The sequence below is a fragment of the Sminthopsis crassicaudata genome, chromosome 2, assembly GCF_048593235.1.
Source record: "Sminthopsis crassicaudata isolate SCR6 chromosome 2, ASM4859323v1, whole genome shotgun sequence".
Classification (NCBI taxonomy): domain Eukaryota; kingdom Metazoa; phylum Chordata; class Mammalia; order Dasyuromorphia; family Dasyuridae; genus Sminthopsis; species Sminthopsis crassicaudata.
This window is the reverse complement of record NC_133618.1, coordinates 145955681-145971396: the sequence shown is the minus strand read 5'-3', so window position 1 is coordinate 145971396 and position 15716 is coordinate 145955681. Positions and strand designations below refer to the sequence as shown.

The following is a 15716-nucleotide window of genomic DNA, read 5'->3' as shown; positions in this document are numbered from 1 at the left end:
TTGCTCTGTCATTTTGATTGCACAGGAATATCAAATGATTGTTCCTAGGAAAACTCCTACCAAACCACAGGTGTCTGAAATACCTTGTTTAAAAAAATAAAAATGTAATGGGAATTTGGTGCCTGTGCAGATCCAGACTACATCAGTTTTTGCTAAGGGAGTGTCATCTATGTGAAGATGCTAAGAAGCTACTTACAGAAGAATTTTGAAAATTAAAACACATGTGGATATCTGGAAACAGTTCAATTGACCTTCTACTGCTTGGAAGGACTCTTTTTTCACTGGCTCCATAGGTGAACTCTTGATAGCTCAAAAGGGTCAGGGCAGCTCCACCTGTTTCTTTGCTACATTCTCATCTTGAAGAATGAGGTGACTCTTTCAGTCCTGGCAGGACATTTCAGCTAGCCAGCATCATTGCCTTGAGAAACAGCGATGCAGCTTTGGATGTAAACTTAGCAGCACCACTGCTATGTAAGAATGAGCTAAGTTGTGAGTTTAATCACCTCCATCCCTTTTTTGTTCACCCTTTTTTGTTCTAGATATAGGCTAGGAATGTAAAAGTCCAGGAATGCAGGATTTGTGCTGCAGCCAGCGAAGCATATTACCTTGAGAAACAGGGATTCAGTTTTGGATATAAATTTGGTATTATATAAGAATGAGCAAAGCTGTGAACCCAATTACCTCCATCCTGTTTCCCTGGTCTCCCCTTCTTCCCCTCCCCCCATAAATTAACTACCAGTGTCTTATTTCTAATTTTATTGGAAGATGGCAGTTTTATTATATAGCATTGAATTCATAGGTTGTTTTCCACCTTGTACAACCCAGGAAATTAAGTAGAATGAAAATAGTTTCTAACCTAAAAAGGAAATTTGGAGCTGGGAAAAAATGGGAACTGATATCAGAGAAAAGAAATAACCCACAAACCCCTCATTCTGCTCTATAAAAGGGCTGGTCCTGGGAATGGGGCCAGAATGTACCATGTTACAAAATAAAATAAAATAAAAGTTACCTGACAATCCTAGAATCATAGGAAGGAGGAGTGGGTAGAAGAAACCACAAAAGAGTTTTTAGCAGTGATTATGAAATTGCATACTGGAGAAACCACATAGAAGTTTCAGAAGTATTTGAGTCTGGTATCGTCATGTGTGGTGGTGTTCTCAACAAAAGATTAGGCAAACCACAGATTCAGAGTCCAGAGAAAAGGGAGCATCCATTATCTGTGGAGTGAGGGATGCTGGGAATACTCCTCTCAAAGTGTAGGACAGAGGAGAAGGCTTAATAGTGCTCTTAAAGTCCTCTCATTCATCAAATTCACTCATAGGTGAGTGCCCTGGAAAGTGGAGAAAGCAGGTCTAACAGAATGCAGGCGCCTAGGAGTGGACTTGGAAGTTGTATAAGACTAGTGCTGTACCACCCCTGAAAGTGTCTTAACTGACAGCTAGCTAGAGCCGTCACTACGGTAACAGAACTGCACACAGCAGAAGAGGCGGTCCATGTGCTGGGGACCAGCAAGGGAATGCCAGAATGCTCCATCCAAGAGTTCCCTGCCCCCTCCCTTTAGACTTCTTGACAGCAGCCCCTCCCACTTGGGAGGGCAGTTGCTACCACAGTGACTATAAGAATCAGGGCCAAAATTTTTTCTCCGTATTTTAGTCTAAAAACCTGGTCCTGCAGAACCCTGTCTATGAGAGAGAAAGCAGTGGGAGAGCTCACATTTGGAACTATTTTTCATGGACACAGAACTCTACCCTATAGCATCTGGTGTCTAGCCCCCTTTCCTTCTGTTTGTAAGTCTGGATAACTCTTCCTAGGCCAGCCTTTTGGGGTTCCTGTTCAAGGAGGATGGGGCAAATCAAGTTAAGAAATCTTTATTAAGTGATGACTATGTGCTGGGCATTGTCTGTGGAGATGGGGTGATATAAAAATTATAAAGCATACTCCCTGTCCATAAGGAGCTTACTGATGGAGGAAAATAAGAAACAGATTCATGTCTCCAGGACCAGAGAGCTCCTTTGCATGTCTTTACTTTTCTATATGGAGGTTCAGTCGGGACCACAGAGAAGTGGAACTTGAGAAACAAGGATGCAGCCTTGGACATAAACTTGACAGTACCACTTGTAGGTGGGAATGAGCAAAGTTATGAGTCTAATCACCTCCATCCCATTTTCCTGGTCTCTGGGTCTTGATCTTATCTACTGGCCAAGAACTGCTGGTCAGTGATAAGAACTGATCTTAGACTGGTTCATAAACTCCAACTTAAGAGGTTGTTTTGAATATTTCTTTGTTTAATAGCAAGAGGAGTGATCTGAGAAGACATTCTCTCTGCTCCACCCATAGGGACTTGCTCCTAATCACAGTTTTGCTATTGTTTGAAACCTAAGTGCAGTAAGGGAAAGATCCACAGAACAAAGAAGATTTTTTGGAGGAGGATGTTTCAGAAGATGAGCTCAGTCAGAAGTTCCAAGCAGCTTGAGGAGCACAGAGAAAGCACTGAGATAAAGGTTAAAAGGAAGGAAGGTTCGGGAGTCAAACTCTGCCTATTCCACAGTTTTATTTAGGGCTAGATCTACTGTCACATCCCATTCTCAGATTCAGAGGAATTGGGATCATTAGGGCCTGTGGATGAATTTCTTTACATGCTCTCAGTAAGACCTTTTTGTATACAACACGAAAACATATAAATCACTTTCAGAATTTATGCAAAATAACAAGGAAGGGCATTTCCTCTAAATTACTACAAAAAAGCATGGCACGCTAGATTTATGCTGAAACCAAAAGAGAGAGTTACAAAGTAATTCTGTTAATGGCCTCGGATGTTCCCATTTTCCCTAAATGTGACATTGTTGTGTTGTTGGGGTTTTATGGAAGTGGGCAGTAGATAGGTTAAGAGAGATTAATTTTTAATTCTGCAAGTGATTCTTTTTCATTACCTCTGTATGCATTTAGGATAACAGCCGTTGATATGTCTGAATTCTAATGCTAAAAGATCCTGGGGATAGGGCTGGGCTTACACCTAGTAGAGTAGCTGGATAGGAATCTTCAGCTCCTCTCATCATCTGAAATTCTGACAATTCAGAGATTCAGTTGGGTTAATAAGCATCCTCTCTAAAAATGTGAATATCTCTGAAAGGATTAAGGGGGGGAAGGAGACTGAGCCTCAGTCATGGCCCCTTAGTATGAAATAATTCAACCAGTTCAATTGAGTAACCCTTTATTAGGTGCCTGTTCTACACATGCGAGGTACTGGGCTGCTGCTTTTTCAGTCCCATCCCACTTCTCCCTTAACCCCACTTGGGGTTTTCTTTGCATACAGGAGGAGTTTGCCATTTCCTTCTCTAGCTCATTTTACAGATGAGGAAACAGTGACTTGCCCAGGGTCACACACAGGTAAATGTTAAGTATCTGAGGCTGGATTTAACTCAGATCCTCCTGACTCCAGGGCCAGTGCTCTATCCATTGCACCATCTAATGCCCCCTTGAATTATAGGTTTGGTTTTTTTTTTTTTTTTTTTCATTATAAGAAAGTAATCTCTTAAACATCATATCTAGTGGAATTTTCTTGTTTCTTATACCTTGACTCCTCTCCAGCATTGAATGCTGTTGATCACCTTTTCCTCCTGAATACTTTTCCTTTCCTAGTTTTTGAAACATAATCCTTCCTGATTTTCCTAATCCCTGTCTAATTGTTCTCAATTTGCTTAGATGACTCATTATCCATATTATACTCACTTCTTTTTTATATCCCCCAAGGCTGGATTCTGGACTCCTTTCTCTTTGCTTTCTTATTTCGTCTCTTTTAGTAACTTCATTGGCTTCCATGGATTGAACTATCATTTCTCCATTTATGACTCCCTAGTCCCTCTTTCCTGAACTCTAGTCCCATATCACCAACAACATATTTGACATTTCAAACTGGATATCTGGGAAACATCTTAAATCCAACATGTCTAAAACAGAATTTCTTACTTTTTTTTTTAGTCTTCTTATACTTTATTTCCCTCTTTACATTCCACATTCTAGTTATTCTGGCTTACTTGCTGTTTCACATACAAAATGTTCCATCTCCCTTATCTATAATTTTGCATATGCTCATATGCATTTTCCCAAGTGCCTATAAACATTCCTTCCTTACCTGTGCCCCTTAGCATCTCCAGTTTCCAGTAAGACTCAATTAAAGCCCCACTGTCCTGAAGAAGCCCTCTTTCTGACTCTCTCCCCAAGCTTTCTCGTATTCATTTTTATATATTCTTTATATGCTGATATAGGTAGAAGCTCTATTCTCCCTTAGAATATAAGCTCCTTAAGGGCGGGAACTGTTTGACTTTTGTTTTTTATATCTCTGATGAATAGTATAGTCCTTGTTACCTAATAAGTCTTCACTAAATGCTTATTGGTTGATTGACTTAATTTTAAAAATTATTTTAAAAGCTTTTTATTTTTAAAACATATGCAAAGACAGTTTTCAACACTCACCCTTGCAAAACCTTGTGTTCCAAATTTTTTCTCCCTCCTTTCCTCTTATCCCCACCCTTAGAAGGCAAGTAACCCAATATATGTTAAACATATACAATTCTTCTATACATATTTCCACAATTGCCATATTGCATAAGAAAAATCAGATCAAAAAGGGAAAAAATGAGAAAGAAAATAAAATGCAAGAAAAGTACAACCCAAAAAGTGAAAATACTATATTATGATCCATACTCAGTCCCTATAGTCCTCTCTTTGGGTGCAGATGACTCTCTTCATCACAAGACCATTGGAACAGGCCTGAATCACCTTAATGTTAAAAAGAGCCAATTCCCTTGACTTTTTTTTAGGAAAAGCAGAGAGAGAGAGACTGCTGCCGACCTCTTAACAATTTAGTATATATTATGTAATATCTACCTTTCATTTCCTTCCTATGAAAACTACTTTTAGAAGGCTCTTCAGTTTTAATAAAAACGTATATTGTTCAGGATCAATAGGCCAAAATGAACCAGTTAGGCGATAATAGGAGACCCTTCCTTTGGATTCTCCTTTTCTTCCTAAGACATCTGGACCTAAGATCTGATTTGTTAGAGGCTGATGAAGAATGAATCTTAGGAATGATAAGGTTTATGGTTCTAAATGCTGTCGGAAAATTTTAAACACAAAAGGATCCTATTGTTATTTTCCATTTAAAGTTTATTGAGTTTCATAATTTGTTCTACTCTGGTTTCTGTTTATCACTGTTCATGATACAAACATATTCAATGATGGTAAGAATTCTGTTGTGAAGTGAATCTCATCCCCAAGTAGGGGAACCCTGTATAGGTAGCCAGTGAATGAATGGTAGGATCAGGTTGTGAATCAAGGCTAACGGCTTTGGAGGAGGAATTGTAAATTGTGCCTTTTCCCATTTCTTTTCCAGAGTTTCTTTAAAAACAAAACCAAAAACAAAACACATTGCTGTTTGTAGTCCCTGGCTTTCTATATTTAGTGCATTTGAGACAGATTGTGGTTGTCTTATTGAGGAGGTAGAGAAAGAAAAGAGAGAGAGGAAGCACTGATTTCACTGATTGGTGAAACAGGAGTCTCATCCAAGTGATTTCTTTTGATCATGAAGTTTTTCTTGTAGGGTGAATTACATACTGATTCCAGAAAATACTGTGGAGGAGGGGGAGGAGGAAATAAATGAAAGGTTATGTATGTTTGTATATATGTGTGGGGAGAGGTTGAAAAGAAGTAGAGGATGGAATAATTTTATTTTTAAAAATAGAAATAGATTGCTTCAAATAAAAATAAAACTCAAAAATGATTTACAAAGCAATTGCAGGAACACCCCTGGTTTGGGGTTTGACTGGATTGAGTAGAGAAAAATATGACAGTATAAAGTAAATCATCATAGGAGAGAAAAAAGTCAGAATAGAGGAACAAGAAATTTTTTTTTAAAGATTGTGCTCTTTTAAGTTGATTCTAGTGCAGAGGCAGCAAGCAGCAGGGGCCTGGGCTATGGGATACATAATTGGCCCAGGAATAATAAAGCCAAAATTGGATATTAACAGCAATTAGTTTCTGCAGTGACACTGGGGAAAAGACTGCAGAAAACCCCATTGGGGTTTAAGCTGAAGCAATCTGAAATGAAACCAGTGTCTCAATTAAATGGGAATAAATATTGCCTCATAAATCTATGCAAGTGTGGGTGGGGGAGAAGGGCAGCTCGGGTGAGAACCAGATGTGGGGCAAAAAATAAAAAAAAATTGATTTGCCACAGAAGCTTTTAGTCTTCCTGTACAGGACCTCATTGATGCCTTCCCCTTGAGGCGTGTCCTCCAGAAACACCGCAGGTTCTTGTTCCCTTAGGCACCTCATCTGGAATCCAGAGCCAGGAAAGTTACTTTAGAGACCTCACCTTAATTCAAAAGGTCCTGGTTCCTTGTGAAGGAGAGAAAAGGGAAGATCCAGGCTCCAGGATGTAGAGAGAAAAGGACACTGGACCAGATGAGGAGAACTGAACTGTAGGCTAAAAAACAGTACTAAACTTAACCGCCCCTCAGCTTATACCACTAAAGGGGCTGTACAATATAACCTGTCCCGCTATAATATTGGGATGGAGCCTCTTGAACCAGCGGTGAGGACAATTTAGGGGAAGAAGACTGGATTGAAACAAGCTTTAACCGTACATTTAACCGCCCAGGGCGGAAGAAGAAGATTTCAGAGTTTCACTGGAAAACATCCTTGGGAAGAAAGGGAAAGGAGCCGATTCTTTCCCCGGCATTCTCGAGCAAGCTGATTTACAAGTTTCTCTCTCCTCTCCAAGACCATCTGGGACAAGCTCTGATCAAGAAACATCTGACGAAGAAACATGTTGTTAGGGGTTTTTCAGTTTTTAATTTTTTCTCTCGGTGAGGGGGCGGAGAGGAAGGCAGGTGGCCGAGGACTGCGGGGCGGTAGCTGCGAGTGTGGGTTGGAGATTGCCGGGGACTGGGAAAGAGTTGACCCCAGGCTTTGTAACAGCCACTGATCCCCAGGGATGGGGGGTTGGGGATGGGCGGGTGTCAGGCAGAAGCGCGGATGATGGATTGAGGTTAAAAAGAAAGCCGGGGGGAGCGAGGGGAGGAGAAGGTCACTTTGATGCCCCGGCCACTGAGACTGGAAGGTGGAGGGACGTCAGAGGTTCGGGTGGTTCCGGTCGACTTCCTCTGAACGCTCATATTTCCCTGTCCTCTTCTGCACCTTTTTATCCAAGCAGCCCAGTGAAGGATGGAGCATGGGGGGCTTGGAGTCTCCACAGGCCAGGGAGCCTGCTGAGACGCGGGGACGGCGGAGAGGCTAAGGCCGAGGTGTCTCTTAGGAAAGGCCCCGGACAAAGGCCGAGGCTTAAGAAACAAGCCGAAGGGGCTGCAGGACGGTAGGGGGCAGTCATCCGGGAAGATTCTGAGGTTCGGACAAGTGGACACGGCAGGACCACGTTTGTGGCCGTGGGGCGTGAAGGCGCTATTCCTGTACCGCGAGCCTCCTTTCTTCCCCCGGTCCCAATCTGGGAAGTCAGGCCTCCTTCCTGCTCCCCCTCCCCCACGCTGCCCGCCCCCCGGACTCATTTTCTGTGCTGACTGTCAAGTGTCCATCTGGCGCCTCGGCGAAAATGGGGCGAAGCAGGTGCATCGGAAAAGCAAAACTATTACCCCGCTCTGCAGTCCCCGGCTACGCCGTCCTGGCTTCTCAGTCACTTACCTTCCTTCTCCCCCACCCGTTACTTAAAAAATTTCTTTTTTTCTTTCTTTTCTTTTTTAGGCACATAGTTAATTAACCACCTTTAGTAACTGAGCATGATGGGGGGAAATGTTTTTTAAAAAAACAAAAAACCAAGAATTCTTGGGCTTTAGTTCTGCCCATTCAGGAAGATCCCAAGGGAGCGGGAGGCTGCAGCCGCTTCAGTCTGAGGGGACTGAGGCCTAGGAGAGGCCTCAAAGTCCCCCTCCGACCCCCCTCCGTTCCCCTTATCCAGCCACAGTTCGTTCGGATTAAGGGGAAAAAAGATCCTATAGGGCATTTTCTCAAGCGACAAGCACCGTGCCCTGCACGCAGAAAGCACTTAATTAACGTTTGTAGAACGAACGAAAGAACGGATGTAGTTGGAAAAAGAACCGCAAAAAGGTCACCTCCCGCACCTCCTCCTCTCCACTAAATGACCTCTATTCAAAAGGGATCAGGAACGCTTTGGAAAAACAAAACAAAATTAAGCAAACAAATAAACAAGATACCCTGGCATTTCATTTCGGAAACCACCCATATCGAGGGGTCGTGGAGGCTCACTCCAGCTCGCGAGAAAGGCCAAGAGGCCTCCCGGGCTGTGGCCCTCCCTCCCCCCAGGGTCAGGACCGAGCCATCGAGCCCCAGTAGGGACTAGTTGTAATTTACAGTAGGGGAAAGTCCGAGGTAGAAAACCGCTGGTTTTGCGGCAAAAATGTTCGGCGCCCGGCCTCTTGCCTGGGCTAAGCGTGTCACGGGAGCATCACAAACAGGAAAATAGCTCTGCCCTAAGAAGCTTTCCTTCAGTATATTCTCAATCTCTCTGCCTCCCCCTCCATAAAAATACACTTATGAATTATATATATTCAATATGTTATTATATAATCTGAACACCCAGTAAGTCAAGTCCATCGTGTTTGTCTTCAAATACGCAGGCACATAAACAGAACTGAGCCAGATGAAGTCAGGTAAACAGTTACCACCTTTTAATTTAAAATAAAACTCTTCCATCGCTTTGTTTTAGGAGAGGGGACAAAGAGAACCCTTATAATCCCTCTGATATAAAATGTAAGAGACACGTGGCTCTGGGGGGCCTGGTCCCTGTGGCTGATTTCTTGGTGATATTTAGGCTTTTAAAGAAATGTAAAGAAGGGAGCAAAGGAAAAGGTTAATTTATTGCGAGTCTTTTACCATTGCACTCCTAGGCAGAATTATTGGGGGGGGGGGGGAACAAATGAATCCCTGAGTTTTCTCTGCCAACCAGATTTGTGTGTTCCACCCAAATCCATATCCCATTTCTGTCAAAAGTAGAGCTTGAGGTGTTAAAAAAAAAAACCCAACTTCTATTTAAACTCACTTCCTTTCTTCTATATTCACCTTTGAAATGCAGTTTTTAAATAATAGCAATAATGATAATGAACAAATAAATTGCATGGTTAAAAAAAAAAACTTCAATGTACTTGAGAAGAGAAAAAATCTTTATTAAATATAATCATTTTTCTTATCACTATCAACATATTTTTTCATCTACCAAGCCACTTGCTATTACATCATCTCCAGAAAGTTCCTCCTCTCCAAAGCCTTATGAAGTATTGGCAAGTAAATAGAGCCTTTGAAGTGGGCTAAAGGCCAGGCATCTTCAGAAAGACTAATCTGCTGGTGGCCCATGAGAGAGAAAGGATGTATATAAATGTCATAGAGGGAATAGGACAAGTTTCCTTTGGAGAAAGGTAGAAATAGATTTTTCTTTGGGTGTGTGACTATAGATAGATGTCCTTACTTGTGCAAAAAGTGTGCTGACTTTTTGATACATGTATGAATAGGCCTACGAGTGTAAACTACAGAATGGTTGCTATGGGTCGGCCTTCTCTGTTAGGGTCCTTCTCTTTTCAGCAATAGCCCCTCCCTTCCAAACCTTCATTATCAGTTCAGGTAATAGTTACCTCAGGGCTGTTTCCTCTGCTTCTGTTAAAGATCAATTTCCTTTTCCTTTATACAGGAAAGTGGCCTACCTTTAATGAGAAAAAAAGGAAAAAATAGAGAATAAATATACTACTAAGAGTAATTTCATAATGTTAAAATATCATAGAATTAAATCTGGAAGGTACTTGGAAGATTATTGAGTCTAACCCTTTAACTCTGAATGTTTCTTTGAAAATACTATAAGCACAGAGTAGGAGCTAAATAAATGCTTGTTGAAATTGAATATGGTATGGGCAATAGGAACTCCTAAAAATGACATAATCAATGATAATAAGTGGAACATGTGAATATATATATGCTTTGGAGGGAAGAATAAAACAGCTTAAAAATAATATGCCTCCAACATGGCCTTCACTTTTGGCATAAAATGAAAATTAAGTTGGGAGAGAATGGGGGAAAAAAAGATAGTATTTGTAGATGAGGGAGAAACTGAAAATCTTCAGGTTTTCTGTGTCCAGATACTGGAGCACAAACAAGCCTTGAACATGCAAATGGAGAGAGAAGCAGGTTAAGTATTTACCTTTAATGGTAAATGTAATGGTCCTTTAATTGGTAAGAAATGAAATGAAAAAAGGACCTAGTAATGGTGAAAGAGGAATTAAGTCCATTAACCTTCCTTCTCCTATTTATTTTTTGCCATTAAAGCAACATATGAGCGTATATTCTTTTGAGTCACAATCGAAAGCATAAACTCAGGCACATGTGCACCTATTTTCTAATAAACACAGGACATACTCTGACCACACTCAGGCCCTGTACCCCCATGATACCAGATCTCAGGAGGAAGTATGTGTATGTGCATGATAGGGGTTTGGAGTTCATTAATTCTGCCGATCCACTTGGTTGCTCTGTAGGAGAGTAAATCATAATCAGAAGCATATAATTATGCGGAAGAGGCTTACTAATATAGAAAATTCTGGGATGGGATGACACTGGTAACCATTGGCTCAAATCATGTTTTTTATTTGGTCTCTTGGTAATTTCTCCAATGCCAAAGATGGTGTTTTCTATTCTTTTTCTTAATAAGCCTTGTGAAAATGTGTGCTTCAAAGAGGGATTATTTCAAAGGAGCTCTGCAGTTGCCATCCTCCCTTGTTCCAAATACTGCAGAGAGCAGACAGCTCTTCTTTAGCTTCCTCTTAAATGTTTTCAGCAGAATAAGGTGTATGAAGTTCTTATGATGTTTTTTTCCCCCTTGCCTCATTGCTCTGCAGTTCTATCCTAGCAAAGGCAGGTGGTTTATGTCACATCTCTGCAGGCCCAGAGAGGCTTCTGGGAAAATGACATTGTATTATGGTCAATATCTGTGTCCTGGGAGTCCTCAAACACAGGGATAGGAATTTAGCTGGTGCCCAATAAATGTTAGTTAAATTGAATGGAAATTGGGGAGGAGAATGGTGTTGTTATAGGATAGCTTTTATTTTCAATCCACAGTATTTGAAAGCTGAGGTTCTTGGCTACATTAATTGAAATATATGGTATTAATAATAATAGCTAGCAATTATATATGTTTGTGAAGCATTCTATATGATATCGTTTGATCTCTACAACACCATGTAGGGTTTTTCTGTATTCCCAAAGGATACTATAGAAGAAAACAAGCAGATAAACAGAGAAATTCTGAACTCCTTTCATCACACTAGAGAACCTTCCACTGCATATTGATGTTTTTCAGTTCTTGGCTGTTGAAAAGATAGACATCATTGATGGGCAAGAGTTAAAGAACCAAAAGCTCCCTGCTTCAACTCCTGATTCATGGGTTCTGATGCTCACTGATGGTCTAAGCTTCCCAAGCTCTTTCTCCCCCTACCCCTTTCTTCTTCCTCTTCTCTCCTTCCTTTCCTACACTCTTCCCTTCCCCCATTCCTCCAATCTCTTCTCCCGAGGGGGGAAAAAATGAGTTTAGATCTTGACACCCACCTTCTGGTCCTTACTATGCCCTGCAGCTCAGGACTGTGCTAGCGTAATGCGGAGTTGGTGGGGGAGGGGGTAATGTTCTCTGGGTCCCTTCTGAAGAATGGAGTAGGATGCTGTGAAGCAGGAGTGGAAAATGCAGGGCGCAGCTGCTGCTCTAGGTCTGGGGGTCTGGGGGGGTGGGGAGGCAAGGCACGATTAGACAGCCAGATCCTGCAGTTAGAGGGCAGGTTTAATCCTTTCAGGTCTTTCTCTGCTTCTTTTATAACATTCTCTAATCAAACCCCAGACATCTGCCCTATACGTCACATTTTCTTTCTGTTCAGGTTTAAAGAGGCACCATCCTTCCCCTTCTCAGACCTCCTAGTTTACTGCATTTTGCACTCATGTCGCCACCTCCATCTCAACAGATTTCTGAGTGGTCCTCTGGAACAATAGTAATCATAAGCAATGATTAAGTTGGGAAGCCCTCTGGGCTTTGGGGTGGGGGTATGGGAGATCTCAGGCTCCCTTTTCTCTCGGCCGGTCCCAAAAGGACCTTGGACAGCCTCTCTCCTGCACCTCTCCCCACCCTCCAGTTTCAGTTCCTGCGGTCTCCATCCTTCCCTGCGGCACGGTGACCCTGGCTGCCAATCAGATGCCCTCACAATACTCACAACACCCCACCTGTCCTCTAGGCATCCAGAATACATCTTTTCAAGGGCACAACCGGACCCAACGTCGAAAACAAAAAACGCAGACCCGGCAAGCCGGTGGTCCTTAGACACCCATCAGACAGATACACAAACACACACGCAACAGAAAAAGTGTGTATATTGGCAACTTCAGAACACGCAAACGCACACACGCAGGTCAACGCGAACATACACGCGGAGGTCTCCTCACAAATGCAGCTTTGGTACAGAGACCACACACACACACACACACACACACACACACACACACACACACACATACACACCCCTCCTCACCCGGCAGGCCCCAGCGCGGGGCTAGCCCTGCCCGCAGTCGGTGCAAGTCCCCTCCCCGTCTCCGAGACGCTGCCGCGGTGCCCCAGTTGCTGCTGCAGTGCTGCGCTATGCGGAACCTCAGCTCCGCTCCGAACGATCGACGACGCTGCTCAGCCCCATTCTTGGCATTCACCGCGTGCCTTAATTGTATGGACATTTAAATCAAGGTCCGCTGTGAACACGGAGAGAGAGGCCTTTCTCCTGAGGGAGGGAGGGACGGTGGGAGAGAGACCGAAGGAGAGGGGGGGAGAAAGAGAAAAAGAGAAGAAGGGAGAGGGAGACCGAGAGAAAGGGGGGGGGAGGGAGAGAGAGAGAGAGAGAGAGAGAGAGAGAGAGAGAGAGAGAGAGAGAGAGAGAGAGAGAGAGAGAGAGAGAGAGAGAGAGAGAGGAAAAATAAAGAAAAAGAGGGGTGTATATGTGTGTGCTGATGGCGGGGTGAGGGACTTGAAGGGGGTGTCAAGAGAAAAGGACAGTAGCATCCTCCCTACCCCAGCCCCCCCGCCCCCCACTACATAACAGACAATGAGATAACAGCGATGTCTTCCAATGGCTCTTTGTTCTACCCTGATCCTTTTTGCATCCAGGCTCTTCCTGCAAAGCGAAGGGGGTGGGGTGGGGGTGGAGGTGGAAGTAGGGGGAGAGAGGCATTCCTTCCCCATTTTAATTACTCCTTCTTTTACTTCTTTCTCTCCTCTCACCTCACCCTCCCTCAGCTCTAGACAATAGGAAAACAAAACAAAACAAAACCCACCTCGTTCTAGAGAAGCAAAGCCAACACCTACCCTCTCCAGCTCTCTTTTCCCCATCTCTGCCCAGGAAGAAAAGGGAGGGGTAGGGTGGGGGTGGGGTGGAGGGTGAAGGATGGGGAAAGAAAGACAAGGAGGGAGGAAAGGGGCTTGCCGCTGCTGACAGGGCGGCTGCCTTCTCTACCTCTGGTCTCAGAGTCACTGCATACACACAGCCTCCTCCAGTTTTCTGCAAAAATGGTCTGCTGCAATAAAGGGGCCTGGATCGCAGCAATAAACCGTCCCGGGCTCGCCTGCTGCAGTCAAGTCCTTTCGCTCAGGTCCCAAGTGGTGATGGGGGGATGGGGATTGGGAGGGGGGGGGGAAGAAAAGAAAAAGAGAAAAAAAAAAAACCCATAAGAGCGGGGCCCATCTGGCTTCTCATCAGCTTTGTCAAGTCTTGCATACGCTAAAATGCTAATGACCTAGATAGCTCATGCAAAATGCAGCAGAGAGGGAGGGAGGGAGGGAAGGAGGGAGAAAGGGAGGGGGGAGGAAGGGGAAAGGGGGGGAGGAAGAGAGGGAGAGAGAAAGAGAAAGAGAGAAGGGGGAGGGAGAGAGAAAGAATATGTCTTAGAGACACCCCTACATATATTCTCCCTCCCTACATCCAGACAATGTACCTTACCAGGTAAAGGGTGGGCTTTGATTTAAAAGGTCACCCGAGTATAATGAAGATACATCTGGGGTATAAGGTGTAGAAATGGGAGAGAGGTCCCTAAATCATATTGACCATAAGTGACAAGAAATCAAAGAAATCATTTAAAATCTCCCTCATCTTTCTCTTTACACACCAAAGGCCATTCACCTTTATACATGTATATATGTGTATATTCACATATATATTTATTTATTCACATATATTCTTCCCTCTAAGGTGTCTATGGGATATATATGAAGATTGCCTTATCCCATCAATACTCAGCCTGTAAAGGGGAATCAAAATAAACGTTTCTCTTCATCTATCCATCTCCCACTAAATAAGCTTATCTATCCCCAGTACATTTTAAGATTCTTATTCTTGAAATATCACATTTACCCGTCTCTCACCCCACCCTATCTCATTATCCCCTAATACCACACAAGGAACATCTCTCTTCAATTTTGCCTTTTTCTAAAGGGATCACTGAGTTTCCACAGTACCCCTAATATGCTCCATAACACTTTAAACCTATGCTAGACGACCGTATTAAGAAGGTGGGATGAAGAGGAGTAGGAGGAAGCTAGAAAGCAAAGTTGCTACATCCACAGATTAAAAAAAAAAAAAAGATACTAAAATATACCTTTATCATCCCCACCCTCAGCCTTTCAAAATGGGAGGGAGAAGAAGGCAGAGAAAGTAGAAAGAATCAAATAGTAGTAGTAGTAGTAACAACAACAACAACAACAATAATAATAATAATAATAATAAAGTACCTTATAAGGACAAAAAAATGTCAAACCCTAAATTCCCTCTCGGAAGCTCAAACGCTCTGGGCGCCCTTCTGTCGCAGAGAAAAGCTGTGCGAAATTTAGGGAATGCTCTTCCGACACCCTTCTCTCTCAGGTCCCATCCTTCCAACCGGATGATGCAGCAGCGGCCGCAGAGAAGGCGAGTCGAAGGTGCTGGGGCTGGGTGTCAATCCAAGGGCTTTTTTTTTTTTTTTTTAAAAGGGGGTTGGTCACTGACAGCAGCATCCCAACCCATGTCCATGAAAGCCAGACAGCATCTACCGGAATAAAAACCGAAAATGTAAAGCGACAGAGACAAAACCAGAGATAGGCAGAGATAGAGGGAGAAGAGAGAAAGGAGAAAGGGAAAAAGAGAAGGGAAAAGAGAGAGAGAGAGGGGGAGAGGCAGAACGAGAAAGAGAGAGAGAGAGAAAGAGGAGGAAGAGGAGGAGGAGGAAAAGGAGGAGGAGGAGAAGGAAGAGGAGAAGGAGGAGGAGGAGGAGGAAGAAGAGGAGGAGGAGAAAAAGGGGAGGAGGAAGAGGAGGTGGAGAAAAAGGAGGAGGAGGAGGAAAAGGTAACCAAAGGCTGCTAGCTGAATAATACAGATAAACACCAATCAAAGAATAGACTGGTGGCCAAGGTCGAATCCTTTCCCAGAGAGTCCAGGGAAAACCAAGCGGCCAGGAAGCAGGCGATGGTGGTCTCTCCACTTTGCAGGAGAAAATAATAACTATGATAAGGAAGATCATCATCATCATAATGATAAAAAATTCAGGATCTCCCTTTGGTGATCCAGAGCATGCGTGCAGAAGGAGGACTGCTGCTGCTGCTGGTGGGCAAGGCTAGCGGATCAAAAGGCATCAGTATAATATTAATGATG

At 43.2% G+C, this 15716-nt stretch overlaps 1 long non-coding RNA gene across 1 annotated transcript; it reads right to left on the bottom strand.

The window, feature by feature from the left end:
* Nucleotides 1–8679: 8679 nt before the first annotated feature.
* On the bottom strand, nucleotides 8680–15425 carry LOC141555021 (uncharacterized). Its single transcript, XR_012486050.1, has 2 exons — nucleotides 14822–15425; nucleotides 8680–13681 (listed from the first exon to the last, which is right to left on the bottom strand). It is a non-coding gene; the product is annotated as an uncharacterized LOC141555021 (long non-coding RNA).
* Nucleotides 15426–15716: the final 291 nt, after the last annotated feature.